This window comes from Canis aureus, chromosome 2 (assembly GCF_053574225.1).
Source record: "Canis aureus isolate CA01 chromosome 2, VMU_Caureus_v.1.0, whole genome shotgun sequence".
Taxonomy (NCBI): Eukaryota; Metazoa; Chordata; class Mammalia; order Carnivora; family Canidae; genus Canis; species Canis aureus.
In genome coordinates, this window is record NC_135612.1 from 68,127,333 (window position 1) to 68,147,350 (window position 20,018).

A 20,018-nucleotide genomic window follows, 5' to 3' on the forward strand; every position below is an offset into this window, starting at 1 on the left:
TCAATTCTCCCTTCCCCACCCCATATTTCTGGCAACAATACATCAGATCTCTATGTCTATAAGTTGTTTCCTTTTGATTTTTAAATAGATTTCATATGTGATATCATACAATATTTGTCTTCCTCTGTCTGAGTTATTTTGCTTAGCATAAGTCTTCAAGGTCTATCCATGTTGTTATAGATTGTAGGATGATCTCATTTTTATGGTTGAATAATATTCTATTTTATATATATTTATCCATCTATTAATGGATACTTAGGTTGTTTACATGTCTTGGCTCTTGTAAGTAATGTTGTAATGCACATGGTGGTACAGATATCTTTTCCTACTACTACTAATCCCTTGAGGGAGTATCCCCACCACTGACTCTATTGTTTTGTTTCATTGTTTTCTGGAAGTTATTATCTCTGTTGTACAGAGTGATATACTAAAAACAAATCAGGTATCAAGCAAACATAAGATTTAAAATATTTTCAACCCCAAAGAATAGGGAGGCTGCAGATGGGTGCTTGATTTAACCTTCTTAACATCCACCTGTATATATTTGTACATACTGCATACTGTGCTATCATAAATACTAATATTGTTCATCTCCCACACTGTTTGCTTTTTGACGCCCCTCATTCTACATGCAGACCAAGACTATAGTTAACAACAACAACAAAAAAAAAAAAAAAGAAAAAAGAAAAAAGAAAAGAAAAAAAAGAGTACTTCTTTGTTAAAAACCCAAAGTAAGCACTAGTGGGATAAGCCCCAGCAGCTGTTTTCAAGGTGCAGTTAGAATCTTTGAATGTTCTAAAGGAATGTCCTGAGAATATCCTAGTGTTGTCTCTTCATTCTGTGGGGGAGGGCTGCTGCAAATTTAGATAGATCAGGTTTGGAGAGCTGTGGCGTTTCCCCAGGAAGCCTCATGAGAAGGCATTCATGTGGGAGATGAGATATTCCACGTGCAAAATGGTCAGTGTCTGGAACTATTATCAGTGTCAGAGAGGACATTGATTTATTTTGCATATAGCAAGGATTATGCTGGTTATTGGCATCTACTGGCTCTAGTTATAACTATCATCAAAATTTGTGTGAATCCTTCAAAACATTCTCACAGCGTTCTTAAAACATATATTGAATAAGAAAAAGAAAGTGTTACTATATTCATGATGCAGGAGAAATACCATTTGAAAGTCTCTATAAATGAAGCAAAAGAAAAATGTAAAAGCATCTGCTTTGTGTAATGAAGAGCAGGAGAATTTTTTGCCAGGGGTGGTGGTGGTGGGAGTGGTTGGGGTGGTGGTGGTTAACTCTGAAATAAGATTTTAAAAAGTTGTAGGAGAAAACAAACCACACACACACACTGTGTTGAAGAGAAAACGGGCTGAAAAGCAGGCTGAGTTGAAAAGGGAGCTGAGTAAGCAAAAGAAAGCCTGAAATTAAAAATTAAAAATATTTAAATTCAAATTGGTATTGGGACCAGAAAGGGTAAGAATTGATAATGCAGAAAATAAAACTGTCATTTTTGGATAACAAAGCTGCCTAGAAGAAAATGGGGAAGGAGACAGAAGTCATGACTGAGAAGCAAGAGGTGTAGAAGACACGTGACCAGCACGCAGTCTAGAGATAATTGAAGCCATGACCAGAACACCTGGATGAGAATAACAGTTCGGATGGGAGTGAGAAAAACTTAACTGCACTCCGAATGCTTACATATATTAATCAAAAGTCTGCTGAATATCAAGAAAAATTATATAAGTAAACACCAAAAAAAACCCTCTTGAATATTTCCAATATTTTATTGTAAAGGTTTCTAACATGTGTACAATTGATCAAAGCTAAAATGCCCGTCACATGCATGATACTTTGATCCCATCATTAGAATTTTTTTATAGTTACCACACTTCTATGCATCTATTCTTCTCCCTATCCATCCATCAACTCATGTTTTCTTTGATACATTTTATTTTATTTATTTATTTTATTTTTTTTAATTTATTTTTTATTGGTGTTCAATTTACTAACATACAGAATAACCCCCAATGCCCTCACCCATTCACTCCCACCCCCCGCCCTCCTCCCCTTCTACCACCCCTAGTTGTTTCCCAGAGTTAGCAGTCTTTACGTTCTGTCTCCCTTTCTGATATTTCCCACACATTTCTTCTCCCTTCCCTTATATTCCCTTTCACTATTATTTATATTCCCCAAATGAATGAGAACATGAGCTGTTGACATTTGTGTGAGTGCCCCTAAATACTGCAGAATGCATATTATTAACTACTGTTCAGTATTTGCTTAGAGTGTTTTGTCTTCAGATATACAATTTATACTGAATGAAGTGAATAAATGTTATGATACTTTTACTGATTTTGACAAGGGTATGCACCGGGGATTTAACTGAAACCCCTGTCATGATGCAGAATATTGCCATCACCTTCATGCCCATTCCCTTCAAGCCTTCCCTCACTGAGCCAACTACTGTTCTGATTTTTCCAACTCACATTAGCTTTGCCTGTTTGGTAATAAGTGGAATCACAAAATATGTACTCTGTCATTGGGAGGCTATATAAGCTTTACCTATTCTATAACTTCATGTAAATGAAATCACAATTATCCTATTCTATTATCTATTACAGGAAACTTCTTCCCTTCTCTAAGAGATCCTTCCCTGTTGCTTATGTCATAAGTTTGTTCGTTTTTATCACTGAATGGCATCCCATTGTGCAGGTAAAGAAGTTTGTTTATCCATGTCCCTAGTTCCAATTTTGGTTTATGATAAATATAGCTGTTATGAACATTTGTGTACAATTTCCTTGTGGCTTTTGAGAATATGTTTACATTTCTTATAGGCGAATGCTTAAGAGGGAATTTCTATGTCACAGAGTAGTTGTGTTTGATTTTATGAAAAAATACCAGAACTCTTCTCAAAGTGGTTATAAAATTCTAAATTGCTACTAATAAATTAATATAGTTCTGGTTGCTCTTCATGTTTGCCAAAATTTGGTGTTATTTATATTTTTAAATTTAGATGTTTTGGTACATACATACTGGTATCTCATAATGGCTTTCTTTTGAATTTCACTCATAACTAAAGATGTTAAGCAATTTTCATTTGTTTATGCATGTACTTTCTTTATGAAGGGTTTGTTAAAACAACTTATTGTTCTTTTTTAAAAAAATATCCTATTATTTTTTAAATTGTGTTGTTGAATTCTGTAATACCAAGTTTGGGAGTTCCTTATAAATCCTGGAAATTAGTCTTTTATAAATAAGATGTATGCTTATAAATGTCTTCAAATCTGAGACTTTTTTTTTAAGATTTTATTTATTTATTCATGAGAAACACAGAGAGAGAAAGAGAGGCAGAGACACAGGCAGAGGGAGAAGCAGGCTCCATGCGGGGACCCCGATGCGGGACTCAATCCTGGGTCTCCAGGATCAGGCCCTGGGCTGAAGGCGGCACTAAACCACTGAGCCACCTGGGCTGCCCGAAATCTGAGACTTTTTATTTATTTTCTTAAAAGTATCTTTTGGTGAGCAGATTATTAATTCTAATAAGCAGATATATTTTAAGCTGATAAAAGCTGATTTATATTTCTTTCTTTCATGAATATTATCTTCATGATTCATCCATGCCTAGATTAAGTTATGGAAAGTGTTTCATCATTCACTGGGTGGCTAAGCTCTGTGGCCTAAGTTAACAGGCAGGTAAGTGCCACCCAGGGAAGAGACCTGAAAAAGATTTGATTTCACTGAAAACAGACAACACACACACCAGGCTTAAATGGTCCCACCCATTTACTTACAACAGGAGAGGAGAGTGCACAACACTTAGTCCTTGAAATGCAGTGGTCACCAAGCCCAGCAGACCCACTCCACATTTGATGCAGGCAGTGTAGCTGCACTGACCCCATTTCATGTCAGTGAAATGCTACATCTCTCTAGTGCGATGTAAAATACAGAGAACTGGAGGCCTGCATGAGAGCCCCATTGATATATACACTTAAGCAAAACACAGGTGTATACACACCAAACTTGGAAGAGAGAAAGGTAGTTCCTTTCAAGACTAAAAGTCTAGCATGGGTTGTGAGGGTTCTTTATCTCTGAGTAAAAAAATGTTCTAGGCCCAATATGACTCAAACAGCCATGCAGAGGGTGAAGAAGGCTGTCCACTTCTCCCATTCTCGACTCCACACATACCTGCTAGGATACTGTGATAGCAGGTAAAGTATTTTAAATCTGGAGAGATCACTGCAGGAAGAGGCAGAGCTGGGGGCAGGTGGCTACAGTAGCCCAGTGTACTCCATCAGCTTTATTTTTTATGGATCCATCCATGAGTTAAGTCAAACCATCAACTGGAACATCTTCCAACTGTGAACTCCACTTAGCTGAGGGAAGATCAGGAGTGGCCCTGTAGGTTATTAAGTCCCCTCCAACAAGGCAGCTACTTGTTTATGAAGCTGTGGAGTCAGTTGACCCTCCAAAGCCTGGTTAGTCTCCATCTTTCCTACCAAAGATAATCTCCTATATTTTTTCTCTAAAAACCTCATAATTTTAGCTTTCATGTTCTGATAGTTGATCCAACTCAGTTTAAATTTTGAGTGTAAGTGGAGGATTCATTTTTTTCCACATGGATATCCATTTGTTCCAGAATTATTTGCTAAAAGGTTTTTCTTTTCCCCATTTTATTACTTTAGCACCTTTGCCAGAAATCAAATTGACTTGTACATGTGGGTTTTCTAGGTCCTCTGCAATATGCTATTGATAACATTTGTCAACTTATATGCCAGGATGATGCTTTTTTATTGAGATGGAAGTTATATACAACATATTAGTGTCAGGTATACAACATAATGATTTGACATTTGTATATGTTGCAAAAAGGTTACCACAGTAAATCTTGACATCCATCATGACACATAGCTATATTTTTTCTTTCTTGTTATGAGAATTTTTGCGATCTACTTTATAAGTAGCTTTTTACATACAATACAGTATTATAAACAATAGTCATGGTGTCTATGGATTAGAGTTCTAGACTCATTATCTTTGTAACTTTTGATCAACATCTCCCCATTTACCCCACCCTCACCCCAATCCCTGGTAGCCACTGTTCTACCCTCTGCTTCTATGAGTTCAAGCTGTTTTGTTTTACCTTTTAGATTCCACCTATAAGTGATCACACAGTATTTGTCTTTCTCTTTTTGGTTTCTTTCACTTAACAGAATGTCTTTCAGATTCATCTATACTGTTACACATGGCAGGATTTCTTTCTTTCTCATAGTTGAATAATATTTCATCACATATATAAATATTTATATATAAATGTTTTATAATAATATATAACATATTTAAATATACAACATATAACTAACTACATGATATACAAATATATGTATATTATATAATATATTAATATTTACATATATTTTACATATAAAATATATATATATATCTTCTTTATCCATCCATATATTAAACGACGTTTGGTTGTTTCCATATCTTGGCTACTGAGAATAACACTACAGTGAACATGGGAGTGCAGATATCTCTTAGAGATAATAATTTAATTTTCTTTGGACACATACCCAGAAGTTGGACTGCTGAATTGTATGGTAGTTCTATTTTTAATTTTTCAAGGACCTCCACACTGTTTTATGTAATGGCTGCACCAATTTACATTCCCACCAACCGTACACTAGAATTCCCTTTCCTCCAACCTTCCCCAACTCTTGCTATCTTTCTTTCTCTTTCTTTCTTTTTCTTTCTTCTTTCTTTCTTTCTTTCTTTCTTTCTTTCTTTCTTTCTTTCTTTCTCTTTCTTTCTTTCTTTCTTTCTTTCTTCTTTCTTTCTTTCTCTTTCTTTCTTTCTTTCTCTTTCTTTCTTCTTTCTTTCTTTCTTTCTTTTTTCTTTCTTTCTTCTTTTTTCTTTCTTCTTTCTTTTCTCTTTTCTTTCTTCTTCTTTTTTTTTATATTAGCCATTCTAACAGTTGTGCGGTGCTATCTCACTGTGGCTTTGTTTTGCCTTTCCTTGATGATAAGTGATGCTGAACATTTTTTTGTGTACCTATTGCTATCTCTCTTTGTAAAAAATAATGTCTATTCACATCCTTTGACTTTTTTTAATCGGGTTGTCTCTTCTTTATATAGTTTGGTTATTAACCACTTATCAGATGAATGGTTCACATATATTTCTCCCATTCCATAGGTTGTTTCTTCACTCTCTTGATTATTTCCTTTGATGTGCAGAAGCTTTTTAGTTTGGTGGAATTCCATTTGTCTATTTTGCTTTTCTTGCCTGTGTTCTCGGGTCATATCCAAAAAAGATCAATGCTGAGATCAATGTTAGGAACCTTTATCCCTCTGCTTTCTTTGAGTAGTCTTATAGTTTCATGCCTTACATTTAAATCTTCAATCCATTTTGAGTTAGTTTTTGTATATGGAATGGGATGAATCAATTTCATTATTGTGCATATAGGAAACTAGTTTTCTCACACCATTCATTGAAAGGGCTGTCCTTTAAATGTGTTTTTGGGCCCCTGGTGAAATATCAATTGACTATTGCATGGATTTATTCTGGAGTGGAATTCTTGAAAAATAATCAAAATTGCAAAATCATAAAAATAATTTACAGGGACTAATGTTATATATTAAAAATGTTTATTGGTAGATTATAAATGTTAAATGCAAATTATAGCAATGTAATAAGAAAATAGGACCAATATAAATAAATGAAATTATTAAATCTATTAAATAATGACTAAAATCACTTGTTAATTCATAATTTAAAATAAATTAATTTAGAATTATTCTTTAACTCCCTAATCCCACATAAATTAACAATGATTATGTTAAGTCCTGGTATAATTTCATCTGAATCAGACAAAGGCTGAAGGACTTTGTTAAAACAAAAACACACCCACTAGTAGAACTAAAAACTGGCTATGTACTTTCAAATATAGTACAATAAGAAGCACAAAGGGGAAATACAGATTCTATAAAACCCAGAAAAATAAATTATAATCATAAAATCTTGCCATTATAATCAGAAAATCAGAAAATCTTATTTTCTGGTCATATGTGGGAAAGAAAGTAGTAATGTGAGATTTTTTAATCCCTTATATCTTTTTATATTTTTTCAGATTCTTAGCACTGAGCATAATTTGCGTTAGTAATTGAGATAAAAATGAAAGATTCTGTTTATAAACACTTGGAAAAATTTTTTTAAGTAATTTACGTTCTGAATTGACACTACCACCTTTGTCTCACTTTCCAAGTTTAAAAGAGTTTTCTTCCTAGGAAGTATTTCACTTAATGCCAAGGAAAAACGTCCACTGCACTTCACCACTGCCCCTGGAGAACTCATTGTAAACCTCTTGGTATTTCTTATATTTACATATGTGCTGTTTTACAGAATAAACATCTCCCTAATGAACACCAAAAGCAAGATATATCTTAAATTCATTTTCCAAACATAAACAATTCTTCAGCTTTATATAATTACAACTTGGAGAAATATATATATGCAAGTTTCAAAGGAATGCACCGCTAATGACTACATGTTTGTGTCCCTCCAAAATTCATATGTAAAAATCCTAAACCCCAAAGTGATAGTACTCAAGAGGTGAGTCCTCTGGCAGGTGATCAGGTCATGAGGATGGAGCTTTCATGAATGGGATTAACGCTTTCATAAAAAAAGTGCCAGAGAGCTCCCTCCCTCTTTCTGCTATGTGAAGACACAAAGAAAAGCGTGTACCAAGAAGGAAAGAGGTCCTCATCAGACACTGAATCTGTCCACACCTTGATCTTGACTTTCCAGGCTTCAGAACTAGGAAAATTAAATTGCTGTTTATAAACCACCTAGTTTATGGTGTTTTTATATAAAAGCCTGAATGGACTAAAACATACATTTAAAACATACAATCTTAGTTTCAACTTCAGACAAAGCTGGGATGGCCATCCTTGAAAGCACAACTCAGTCACCAAGGAGGCAAGATTTACCACTGATTAAAATCCAGGGCAGCCCTGGTGGCTCAGTGGTTTAGCGCCACCTTCAGCCCTGGGCTTGATCCTGGGGACCCCAGGATCCAGTCACACGTTGGGCTCTCTGAATGGAGCCTGCTTCTCCCTCTGCCTGTGTCTCTGCCTCTGTGTGTGTGTGTGTGTGTGTGTGTGTGTGTGTGTGTCTCTCATGAATAAATAAAATCTATAAAAAATATTTTTAAAAAATCCAAAGTAAGCAATAGTTACATAAGCACTGACTTAGGTTCTCAAGAAGCAGTTAGAAGCGTTTTCTAAAGAATGTCATAGTGCTGTCTCTTCATTCTGTGGTGGAGAGGTCTGAAAATTCAGATACGCATATAGGAGAAAAGGCAGTCTTGCGTCTTTGACAATGTAATTCAGTGAAAATAAGGAGAAAGGACATGTACTTTATGGGGTGATCTTTCGGGCATACTGAACAGTGCTATAGGAAAACATGACCTGGGATCCCTGGGTGGCGCAGCGGTTTGGCGCCTGCCTTTGGCCCAGGGCGCGATCCTGGAGACCCGGGATCGAATCCCACATCGGGCTCCCGGTGCATGGAGCCTGCTTCTCCCTCTGACTATGTCTCTGCCTCTCTCTCTCTCTCTCTCTCTGTGACTATCATAAATAAATAAATAAAAAAAAAAAAAAAGGAAAACATGACCTACATTGTGAGATGAACTCAATGGCCTTGGAGAAAGAGACCAGGTGGCAGAAGGTGTCTCTACATTTGGCACATGATACAAAGGTTCCTCACAGTAATATGGGTAGCCTACTCTGGAAGGAGCAGGAGAGACATTGATGTGAATATCCTACACTGGCTGGAAAGAACTTGGTGGGAAAGTGGGATCAGAAGTTCTTCCATGTTTTAGGATAAAAGTGAATGTCAAAAACCTGTTTTAGGGGAAACCTTTCTTCTCCTTTCTTCTCCTTTCCTTGTATCTCTGCATCATAACATAGAGGAAGGGACTTCTGACAATCCATCTGCCTTACAAGGAAGGGTTGCAGGAGCTCTTGCTTCTCTGTGGTCCCCAAGGAAGGAGGAGCAAATAATCTGGCCTGCACTGGGATATATTTAAAAAGAGAATAGAGATAGTATAGAGAGGCTATGGTCCTGATCTCCTGGCCTCTTGTGTTAGCCTGAACTGAGACTCACTGGATGTCTATGCTCTTTTGCTCTCCTCCTTGACCTTATTTACGATTTTCTTTCTTTGCATGTTACACGGATCAGACCTCTGTCAGCACATCCAGATTCTCTGCAGCTTTGCAATATTTTACTGGCAGAGGAGTTATATAATACCTGCAGAATTCACCTAGGGGCTTCCGAGCTGGGAGTGAAAATGCCTTTTTGTTTTCATCTTGAAAGCTTGCCCTCTGATAAAGTTTTTCAGGAACTATATATTTGGGATATATATATATTGTTCAATCAATAATAAACCTGAGTCTTTGAACTCTACTTGATAGTGATTCCTATTTCTTCGTATTTGTTGGACTTTCAGTGGAGAACAGGGGTAAGCTTAGCTTGTTTCCACACTAAATTTCCAACACTGTTTTTAAGATAAAGTATTGATACCCCTTTGTTAATAGAGAAAACTTAATATTTAATCAACTTAGTAATGATAAATGTACTGACATTAGAACATGGATCATTAATCAGCATCTCCATTTAATAAGAACATGAAGTTCTCCAAACATTGCATATATTACATCACCTATTTCTGAGCACTGACAATATATTCCAGATGTGGTAAACACTTACTGATATGCCTTTTGCATCTACTTCTGTGAATTGTTTCTTTAAAACATATTTAAAAAATATCTGCCCTATCTAACCTACCTGTACAGTATGACTGCATCTGATTCAAAATGAGTCAATGAGAAATCTTCCCTACAATTTTTCACACTACAGGTGCAAGAGAGAAGACATGATGCTGGTGTGAGCCTGGAAGCTGTTTATGGACATATATGCCTTGCTACATGGAAAAGCAAGCTTGTGGTAGGAGAAATGGAGTCAACCTAGCCTAAATGTCATTATGAAGACAGTGAGAGAGGAAGTCCTGTTTCCAGTCATGTGGTCTCTGGCTTGCTCTGACTTCTGCTTCTTGGAAGTTTGGTTGGCCAACTCATCTGAAAGATTACTCATGTATCCTTCTAATAAATTCCCATTTGTGTAAGCTTGTTTGAGCTGTGTTTCTGTCAATTTCATCCCAACTAAAGCACCATATGCTTACATTAATTTCTGCTGTATTTGTGATATCACTATAAGATAGATATCAATTCCATCTACAGATGAAGAAAGTTAAGCTAAATTACTGGTATCATTCCAAAGCCCATGCCCTTTCCATCCCATCTTCAATGACTTCTGAAAATACTTTGATAATAATGCAACTGGTTAACCTTAGGCTAAAATAGCTGAATGTCCTGAAGTTCTATTATGGATGAGATGGAGAAGTTTATCTGTGTAGAAGACTTGCAAATTCTCCAATCTACCAAGTTGTGCCAGATGCTCTTCTTTCCTTAATCAAGGGGTTATTTTTTAAAAATTTTTTAATCAAGGGGTTAAATGGTTTGCATTGCTGCACAAGACCATGGAGGAAATAAGACAGCTGAAATGAATCTCAGATCTTCAGACCCCCGGGCTCTCACTGCCACATGTTACTGTCTACAAGTTTCCTATTGACACAATAAGAATTTGGAAGGCTATGATATTAATTAAATAAACAGTGAGATGGAGAGATATTTGCAAGTGACATATCTGATAAAAGATTAGTATCCAAAATATATGTAGAACTGATATAACTTGATACCCCAAAACCAAATAATCCAATTAAAAATGGGCAGAGGACATGAACATACATTTCTCCAAAGAAGATATACAGTCAACAGAAACATGAAAAAATGTTCAGCTTCACTCATCATCAAGAAACTGCAAATCAAAACTTCAACGAGATACCACCTCACATCTGTCAGAATGGCTAAAATCAAAAACACAAGAAACAACACATGTTGGTAAGGAAGTAGAGAAAGGGAACCCTTCTGCACTGTTGGTGGGTAGTGACTACCATATTGGAAGGCACAGAATTACATGCTTACCTCTTCTACAAATACTGACAATCCTAAATTTTACTTGTGAAGAACTTCTCCATATCTTCATACCTCCGTATCAAATTGTGTACCAGACATTTCACCTGTTTCCATAGGATTTTCATTCCTACATTTCAAAATCTAACTTATTTTACCATCCTAAGTTTATCTCTTGTCTCCCTCCTTAAGAGTTGCCATTGACTAGCCAATTGTCTAAACCAGGTATTAAATTTAGGTGATTGTCTCTCTTTCCCAAAACAAATAATTTATTGAAACCTATTTATTCTATCTAACTCCTTTCTTAAGTCCTTGCTCTGCAATGCATTCTTGCTGTCACTGCCCTGATTTAGTTCCTCAAAATGACTTGCCCAAAATTCTTGCAAAAATCTCCTAACCTGAGTCCTCCCTCACAGTTTTACTCCTATTCATATACTCTGCTGTCATGGTCAATCACACCATCATGATGCATATTCTAAAAAGTAGATCTGGTCAGATCCCTTTCATCCAGAGTCTCATCAGCTGTTGCAAGATGAAACCTAAATTGTGCATAACCAGATGTCTGTTGGGTTCCTCCATCACATCACTTTGAGATAAGAGTACCTGGATTTCATGATCCACACATACACAAATATCTTGACCTTTCCAGTGAATTTCCAAAGTAGGGGAAGCTATGGTTTTCAAGAAATCCCTTTCTCTCTTAGTTTCAGCCTCTGGATCTCACAGTGTCAACTCAGCCTCTACATTAATTTCCACAGAAATTATCAAACAACAAATGTATCAATTATCATAAAAAATTGAGGGAGACAGTGGGTTTTAAAGAAGAACTGGGGTTTGCACACACACGCACACATGCACCCACATCAAGCAATATAAAATCTGTAATAGTCATTTCAGTTCTTGAATGTCCTTTTCGAGAGGCAGTATGGCAGAGTGGTGAAGTGTGTGCTCTGGCTGGTTTTGAATCCAAGCTTCTGCACAAAAAGCTGGATAACCTTGAGGAAGTTCTTCAACTTATCAGCACATTCCTCAGCTGGGAAACTGGCATAAGTAGAAACAACTGTCTCTTAGGGTAACTGTGAACCGTGAAGGCATTAAGGAACATAAAGTGTTGGTAATGGTGCCTGGTCCTGGTGTTTAAGAAATGTTTGCTCCTAATAGAATCAGTCATCATTCTGGCATTAGCTCCACCATGAGAAAGCCTCTCTGTTCTTTCTGATCCATTTCACTTCTGGCTTTCTTTCTCTAGCTTTTCCTCATCAGTAGCCCATCTCTCACTCTTTTTCTGACCTTCTCATTTCCCCCACCTACAACAGCATCACATGGACAAGTCTACATTGCTGAGAGAGAGGGTCAATCCTGTTCTGTACCTTCATAGCAGCACATGCTAGGCTCAGGATGTTTGCCAAGTTATTTTTCCTTACAAAAAGGGGTCTCATTCTATGAATAACTTTAGTATTAGACATTAGCAAAGTTAATAAAAGGAAAGTGTCTTCTTGTTTCACATGGCAAGTCAACTTTTCATAAGCAAAATGGAAGTCAATTTCATGATTTCATCTCTTACTATTGCCCAATATGCATGCTGAATTTTTTTTAATATTTTATTTATGTATTCATGAGAGATACACAGAGAGAGAGAGAGAGAGAGAGAGAGGCAGAGACACAGGCAGAGGGAGAAGCAGGCTCCATGCAGGGAGCCTGACGCAACTCGATCCTGGGTCTCCAGGATCAGGCCCTGGGCTGAAGTCTGGGCTAAACTGCTGAGCCACCCCGGCTGTCCTGCCTACTGAATTCTAGGCCCACTGAATTGCTTCCCATAAGTCTTTTATGCTAGTATGTCCTTGCCCTCCCCTCTGGAATTCCAAGTTGTCTCCTACATTGTTGAAGGTCCACATCAAATGTGATGCTCTTTCTGACCTTTGGAACTTAGTCTGACCTGCCTAACTGGGAGTTTAGAACACCTGAAAAATAGCATCCATTTTCCCCAATAGCATCCATTTTCTCCTCTGGATTCAAAATATAAATTCTAGAAGTTCCCCTCTAGAATTCAAAATCTCAGACAATGATATATTGGAGCTGACCCCTCCTAGGTAGCCAGAGCTGATTGTGAATATCTCACCCCATGGTATAGTCAGTGACTTTTTTTTTTTTTTTTTTGGTAGCTTGAAATCAAATGTGGTAGAAGTATTTTCACCAAAGAAAACTTCAAACACTATACATCTATACACTAAACATGTATACACTATACATACAAACACACCTTGTTTTTCTGCTAGAGAGCAATTGTTAAACATTTACTGCCACACAGTGTTATAATGGAAACCATGATTTAAAAAGATATAGGCTATTTGTCATTTCTAATGGCTGAGTAATATTCCATTGTATACATAGACCACATCTTCTTTATCCATTCATCTTTTGATGGACATCGAGGCTCCTTCCACAGTTTGGCTATTGTGGACATTGTTGCTATAAACATTGGGGTGCAGGTGTCCCGGCGTTTCATTGCATCTGCATCTTTGGGGTAAATCCCCAGCAGTGCAATTGCTGGGTCATAGGGCAGATCTATTTTTAACTCTTTGAAGAACCTCCACATAGTTTTCCAGAGTGGCTGCACCATTTCACATTCCCACCAACAGCAAATACCCACCATTTGCTTCAACGTGGAAGGAACTGGAGGGTATTATGCTGAGTGAAATAAGTCAATCGGAGAAGGACAAACATTATATGGTCTCATTCATTTGGGGGATATAAAAGTGAAAGGGAATAGAAGAGAAGGGAGAAGAAATGGGTAGGAAATATCAGAAAGGGAGACAGAACATGAAGACTCCTAACTCTGGGAAACGAACTAGGGGTGGTGGAAGGGGAGGAGGGCGGGGGATGGGGGTGAATGAGTGACGGGCACTGAGGTGGGCACTTGACGGGATGAGCACTGTGTGTTATTCTGTATGTTGGCAAATTGAACACAAGTAAAAAATAAATTTATTATTTAAATAAAAGATATAGGCTATTTTACTGATGGATCTTATGGAGAACAATCTATGATAGATCTGATTTCCTAGTGCCATTGCCAGGTTGAGGCAGACTAGGCCACACATTTGTGGATAGGGCTGGGAAACCATAGACTTCTTGAAAGTTCCCAGGTCTTACAAAGAGGATTATCACATGGTCACAAGCAGAACAGAGAACATGGTCTCTTTCAGTGACGAAAATACCCCATATCCCTTTGCAAGCTCTGCGACCAGTCACAACTCTTGGGGAAGAGTGAAGACTAGCATGAGATACCAAAAGTCTTAAATAGATGTTTTTCTCTTCATTTCACCAGAGAAGGGAAAGGAAGGAAAAGGGAACCTTATTGAATTATAAAATTAATTACATTTTTTGCAACTTTGTTTACCTTCCTGTCTCTCCTACTAGGCTTTAGTATTCTTGATGGCAGGGACTCCAGAATGAAAAGGCAGTTTCAGGAACATGGTAGTAGCTCAATAATTGTTGAATGGGTTACAAGGTCAAGATTGGCTAATGAAAATGTTGAACTTTACTCAAGCCCTATAATCCTAGAAAAGAGTAATCATTAAAGAAATTCTTCTATTCCTGGTGTTCCTTTCCTGCCCTGTGGCAATAATATTTCTGAATAGATTCCCTTCTCACACGTCTGGATTTGTATTTGACATCAAGCACCCAGGCAATTTGATATCCAGTAATAGGTGCTACAAAGTTGAGACTTTTTAATCCCTATAATTAAGGGTAAAGTTCCTTGCAAGATTTTGAGACATGGAGCATCTAATGGCCACAGATGTTGGTGATAGCCAGAAGGGAGGGCAGGGAGCAAATTAGATGAGCACTAGCAATTGAATTAACTGTAATCCTTAGAAACTCTTGGGAGCTTTTATCAATGCCCCAGTGCCAGATTACTGAATCAGAATCTCAGGATGGGAACCGGGAATCTGCATTATTAAAGAGCTTTCCAAGTGATTTACATTCACAATCAGTCGGAGGAAATTTTAAAACTTTTACTCCTTCATTTGAATCCTCTTTATTGAATCTGCCAGTGTTTCAAATTATGCATTTCAATATTAACAGAATTGAGCTGTGCAATTTAAATTTTTAATCCCTAAACATTTAAAATCAGGCATTAATTTCCAGCTCATGCCCCCCTCCTTTGAACGTGACCTTTATTTTAATAGTGATAAAATTTATGAAGCATGCTTCATTTCCCTGATTTACTATAACATAGCTAAATTCATGTTGGAAATAATTAGACTGTGGCTTCATATTAAATCCTTAATATACACACACAAGTGAAATTATTGGTTCTTCTAAGCCACCCAGTTAAAAACATAGATAATGGAAATCAAATTTCCAGTTAAATTTCCCCTTTTTATGACTCAACAGAGCTTGTCATTGCCATACAAAATCCATGAAACGATAAAGGGAAGATGACAAAGAAATGAAGGCCCTGCCTTCATTGAATTAGGTTAATTGTTAGACACCTGATGGCAAATAAGCAGCCTGAGAGATTTTCTTTCTGAATAGATTGGTTTTTTTGGCACATTATAGATGCAGCCTCAGGCTACCTAAAATGAGTGACTGATTCCAGTATATGCTTTGGCCTCAGATTTATTTTTTCCTTATTCCATATCACTTGCCAACACGGTAGGCAGTAAAATGCAGTGGGGAAAATATGAAGCCAAATAACACAACAAAATACTGGAACACCTCTTAGGGTCAGTTTTGAATCCATAAAGTGGCTGTTAATATTTTCCAAGATTCACTCCAAAGAATGTTAGTGATCACTGTGGTACTCCTGAATACCCTCCGGAGTAGATAGAGAAGGACAAGAGGGGAAAAGTAGATTGTGGAGACATATTTCCTTGTAGTAAGATGGAGTCTAGAAATGTGCTTGAAAATAGGTATGCAGAGGAGAGAGGACATTAGAATAACTGAGCAGCACCTAAATACCAGACATGACATCAATTCTTTCATTTAATCTTCACAAAACCTTGCAAAAAAATATGTTATGCCTCTCATTTTACAGATGAGGAAGCTGAAGCTTACAGACTCTAAGAAAAAACACCATAATGGCAGATTCAGTTTACAGGTCTCAAATACCCAGAAAGGAACAGAGGACACCAGAGTCCAATAATTGTCCATTTAATTCCAATATTTCCTAAAATAAAGTGGCCCACTTCTGTATGTATTTTCTCATTTCAATCTGATAACAGTCTTGTGGGAAGGGGAAAGGTAATTATTATATTCCCCTAACAGAAAGAAATGGGAAGAAATAAAAGACTTTCATTCTTCTCTGTTATGTCTCCAAGAAGGATACCTTCGTACTAGATTTATTTTTAACCCTTCAAGCTTTTACCTTCCAGATACACACTTTATATATCTTATCACTGAGAGACTATTGTCCTAGACCTCCTTAAAAGGCATCTTAAAAGATGCCAATCTCAGTTCTGCCTCCTACTATGTTATTTAATTTAGCTATTTCTCTCTGAGGTTCAGGGGTTCATTGTTGCTGACACACTGTGAGTGCCTTTCAACATACATGCTCTAAACTATATGACAGGGACACTGGTCAGGCTTAAACTGGTGTGGGCCAGCATGGTGAGCAATGAAGATGTGGTGTGGACTGAATGCTAAGATCAGATGGGGAGTTCGGAATGAAGAACATCGAGTTAGCCAAGGGTGTGGTAAAAGCCGTGTCCTAGCAAAGACTGTTTCATCTGAATTGTTTTTTCTTGAGGCAATATTTTTCTTTCAACAAGTCTTTGGCCCATCCATTATAGCTTCTTCACTCCATGCTCTGACCTGGTCACTCTATCCATCACTTCTGTTGACAGAGCAACACCAGCTTCTTCTGACAGGAAGAGCTTGGCACTGCTTTCACCTTCATACCTGGCTGGGACTCTAGGCTTTGGAGGCCTTCCCAAGTTTTTCTTTTTCTTTTTTTTGAAAGATGAGGGTTCAGTAAAATATGTTCCATTACCTTGGCAATATTTTGAACCAAATATTCAATGCAAATGTATGTGTTGCTTCTTTAAGTGGCTAATTTGAGAAAAATTTCATCTAGCTCATTTGAGAAAAATTTCATCTAGCGCATTTTAAGCATGAAGCCATATCTAGTTACTTGTCATATAAATAATATTTTAAAATGTATTTTTTATTATGCTATATTATTAGTATATAAATGAAAACAACCGACATTTATTAGAAGCCTACTATGTGCTAGATACTGGGCTTAATATTCGCATTAGTTTCCCAGGGCTACTATGACAAAGTTATCAAAGCAAGGGTCTTTTTTTTTTTTTTTTTGATTATTTATTTATTTATTCAAGAGAGACAGAGAGAGAGAGAGGCAGAGATACAGGCAAAGGGAGAAACAGGCTTCCCACGAGGAGCCCAATGCAGGACTCAATCCTCTGCCTGGGATCACACTCTCAGTCCAAAGGCAGATGCTCAACCCCTGAGCCACCCAGGTGTCCCTCAAAGTGGAGGCCTTAAACAATAGAAATGTATTTTCTCTTGCTTCTGGAGGCTACAAGTCTGAGATCAAGCTGTTCGCAGGGTTGGTTTCTTCTGAGGCTTCTATCCTTGGTTAGTCTATGGCCAGCTTCTCCCTGTGTCTTCCCATGATCTTCTCTCTGAATGTTTGTGCTAATCACCTCTTCTTATAAGGTCATTAATCAGATTGGATTAAAGACCACTGTAATGACCTAATTTTTACTTCATCACCTCTATAAAGACCCTACAAATGCACACATATTTAGAGGTACTGAGGGTTAGGAGTTCAATATATGAATTTTGAGGGAACATAATTCAGCCCATAATAGGTATTTATATGAATTATTTTCTATAATAATTGTAAATTTTGTATAATTGTTCAAATTTTTGAATGAGAATAAAGATACTGAATATCCTTCCTTAGGTCAAAGAGCTGATAAGTAACAGAATTAAGATTTAAGCTAAGTCTATGATACCTTAAAGCTCTAATAACCAGTTCAACCAGCCTTTTCCAGTCTCTGCCATATCTTCTTCCAGTGGTTCTATCTGCATATATTATATTAACTATATTAACTATATAAATAACTATATATTATATAATAATTATATTAATATATTAATGTTCATCTTTCCCTGAACATTTGCACAAGTTGACTCTATGTAGTTGTTGCCATAGGTTGATAACGTTTTACCACATGATGTTAAATCTTGCCTGAAGAATGGCATTTCATTTCAGGCATTATATAGCACTGCCTTAATCAGTTTAATAGAACTTTGATGCAAAAAAAAAAAAGAAATAGAACTTTGATGCAAGTGTAGTTAGAGGAGTATGTTTTGTTCAAGTTCAGAACATTTTAAGTAGTTTTGTGTGAGTTCCAAGTTTTCCATTTAAATGATGTTGAGATGTAGATTGGTTCATGTCTTAGTCACTTCTGGCTGCTATAACAAAAATATCATAGACTGGGTGTTTTAAACAGATTTTTCTTTTTTTCTCAAAGTTATGGGTTCTGGGAAGTCAAAAAATAGGTACTGGCAGATTTGGTGTCTCATGAAAGATCTCTTCCTGGTTTGCAGACGGGCATGTTCTCGTTGTATCCTCAAATGAGCTAGAGAAAGAGAAAGCAAATTCTCTCCTAGCTCTTCTTATAAGGGCACTAATTGCATCATGAGGGTTCTATTCTCATGACCTAATTACTTTCCAAAAGCCCCATCTCCAAATATCACCACATTGGGGATTAGGGTTTCAACATACCGTAGACACATTCAGTCTATAGCAACTCATGAAGAAATGATGACTTTGACAGATATGTGGCATCACTTTTTAACATAGGCTATATTATCTGATCTTAGTACATATGTGTTCTGAGATAAGAAAATACCAATTTCATTATGACTTAGCTAAATTGCCCTATTTCCCCTTCCAGATTTCTCAGTGCAGTGGTCAGACCAGGCTTTTATGTGTTTATAGGACAGGTCAGGAGATGGCTATTGTAGGACTTAAAAAGTAGTAGTCATGGACCATATTCATGGGGCAGAGGTGCAAATAAGAACAGGGAAGAGGAGGAGAGAATTGATTACAAAATTTATGGAAGAAGAGATTTCAAAAGTGTCTTTTTTTGGCCACATTTATGGACGGACACATATCACTTGTGTGGGATTCTGTCGGTTTCCATTAAGACTAACTATACAGGCATGAATCACAACTTCAGAAAGAACTCTGTCAGGGAAAATAAGATAAACATGCACAAACTTAAAATACTGATAGGCAGGAAATTAAAATATAAGGAGGTTTTAAATTGTTTTCTGCAGAAATGTTTTAAACATTTTCTGCTTCTTTATCATAAGAGGGGTCAATTTTATCTAAAATGATCAGCTGCGGGATGCCTGGGTGGCTCAGTGGTTGAGCATCTGCCTTTGGTTCAGGGCGTGATCCTGGAGTCCTGGAATCGAGTCCCACGTCGGGCTCCTGGGAGGGAGCCTGCCTCTCCCTCTGCCTATGTTTCTGCCTGTGTCTGTGTCTTTCATGAATAAATAAATAAAATCTTTAAAAATAAATAAATATATAAATTAGTATCTAAAAAAATAAAATTATCAGCTGTAACAGTAAATTTGGCTGAAACTTGCAGGGTATTAAAGGGAGTTTCTGATTTGAGAGTGAGCAGAAGAGGATTATGGGATAAGTGCAAGCTTGAGAAACTGGTGGGGACAATGTGGGTAGGAAACTGGCAGATAAGACAGTAGTTAGAAAGTGATAGGGGAACTGTCTCTAGATATGATTTGGTCTCAGTTTATTATGGAATACAGGCAGGGCTCCCTTAATAAACTAAGGGGTAGGATAGATTCAGAAGGCAGTGGGTTTTGTTTATCCAAGGTAAAATGTCTCTCTTCTGGAAAATCATAGCAAAATTTCTTTTCTGGATTTTG

At 37.0% G+C, this 20,018-nt stretch overlaps 2 long non-coding RNA genes across 2 annotated transcripts in view; one reads left to right on the top strand and one right to left on the bottom strand.

Moving 5' to 3' along the window:
• LOC144290927 (uncharacterized) overlaps positions 1-20,018 on the bottom strand; it is a 182,526-nt gene that overhangs the window by 116,474 nt on the left and 46,034 nt on the right. The gene's annotated exons all lie outside the window — the stretch shown is intronic.
• LOC144290922 (uncharacterized) lies at positions 845-10,160 on the top strand. The gene is made up of 3 exons (XR_013358403.1): positions 845-957; positions 2,622-2,712; positions 9,916-10,160. It is a non-coding gene; the product is annotated as an uncharacterized LOC144290922 (long non-coding RNA).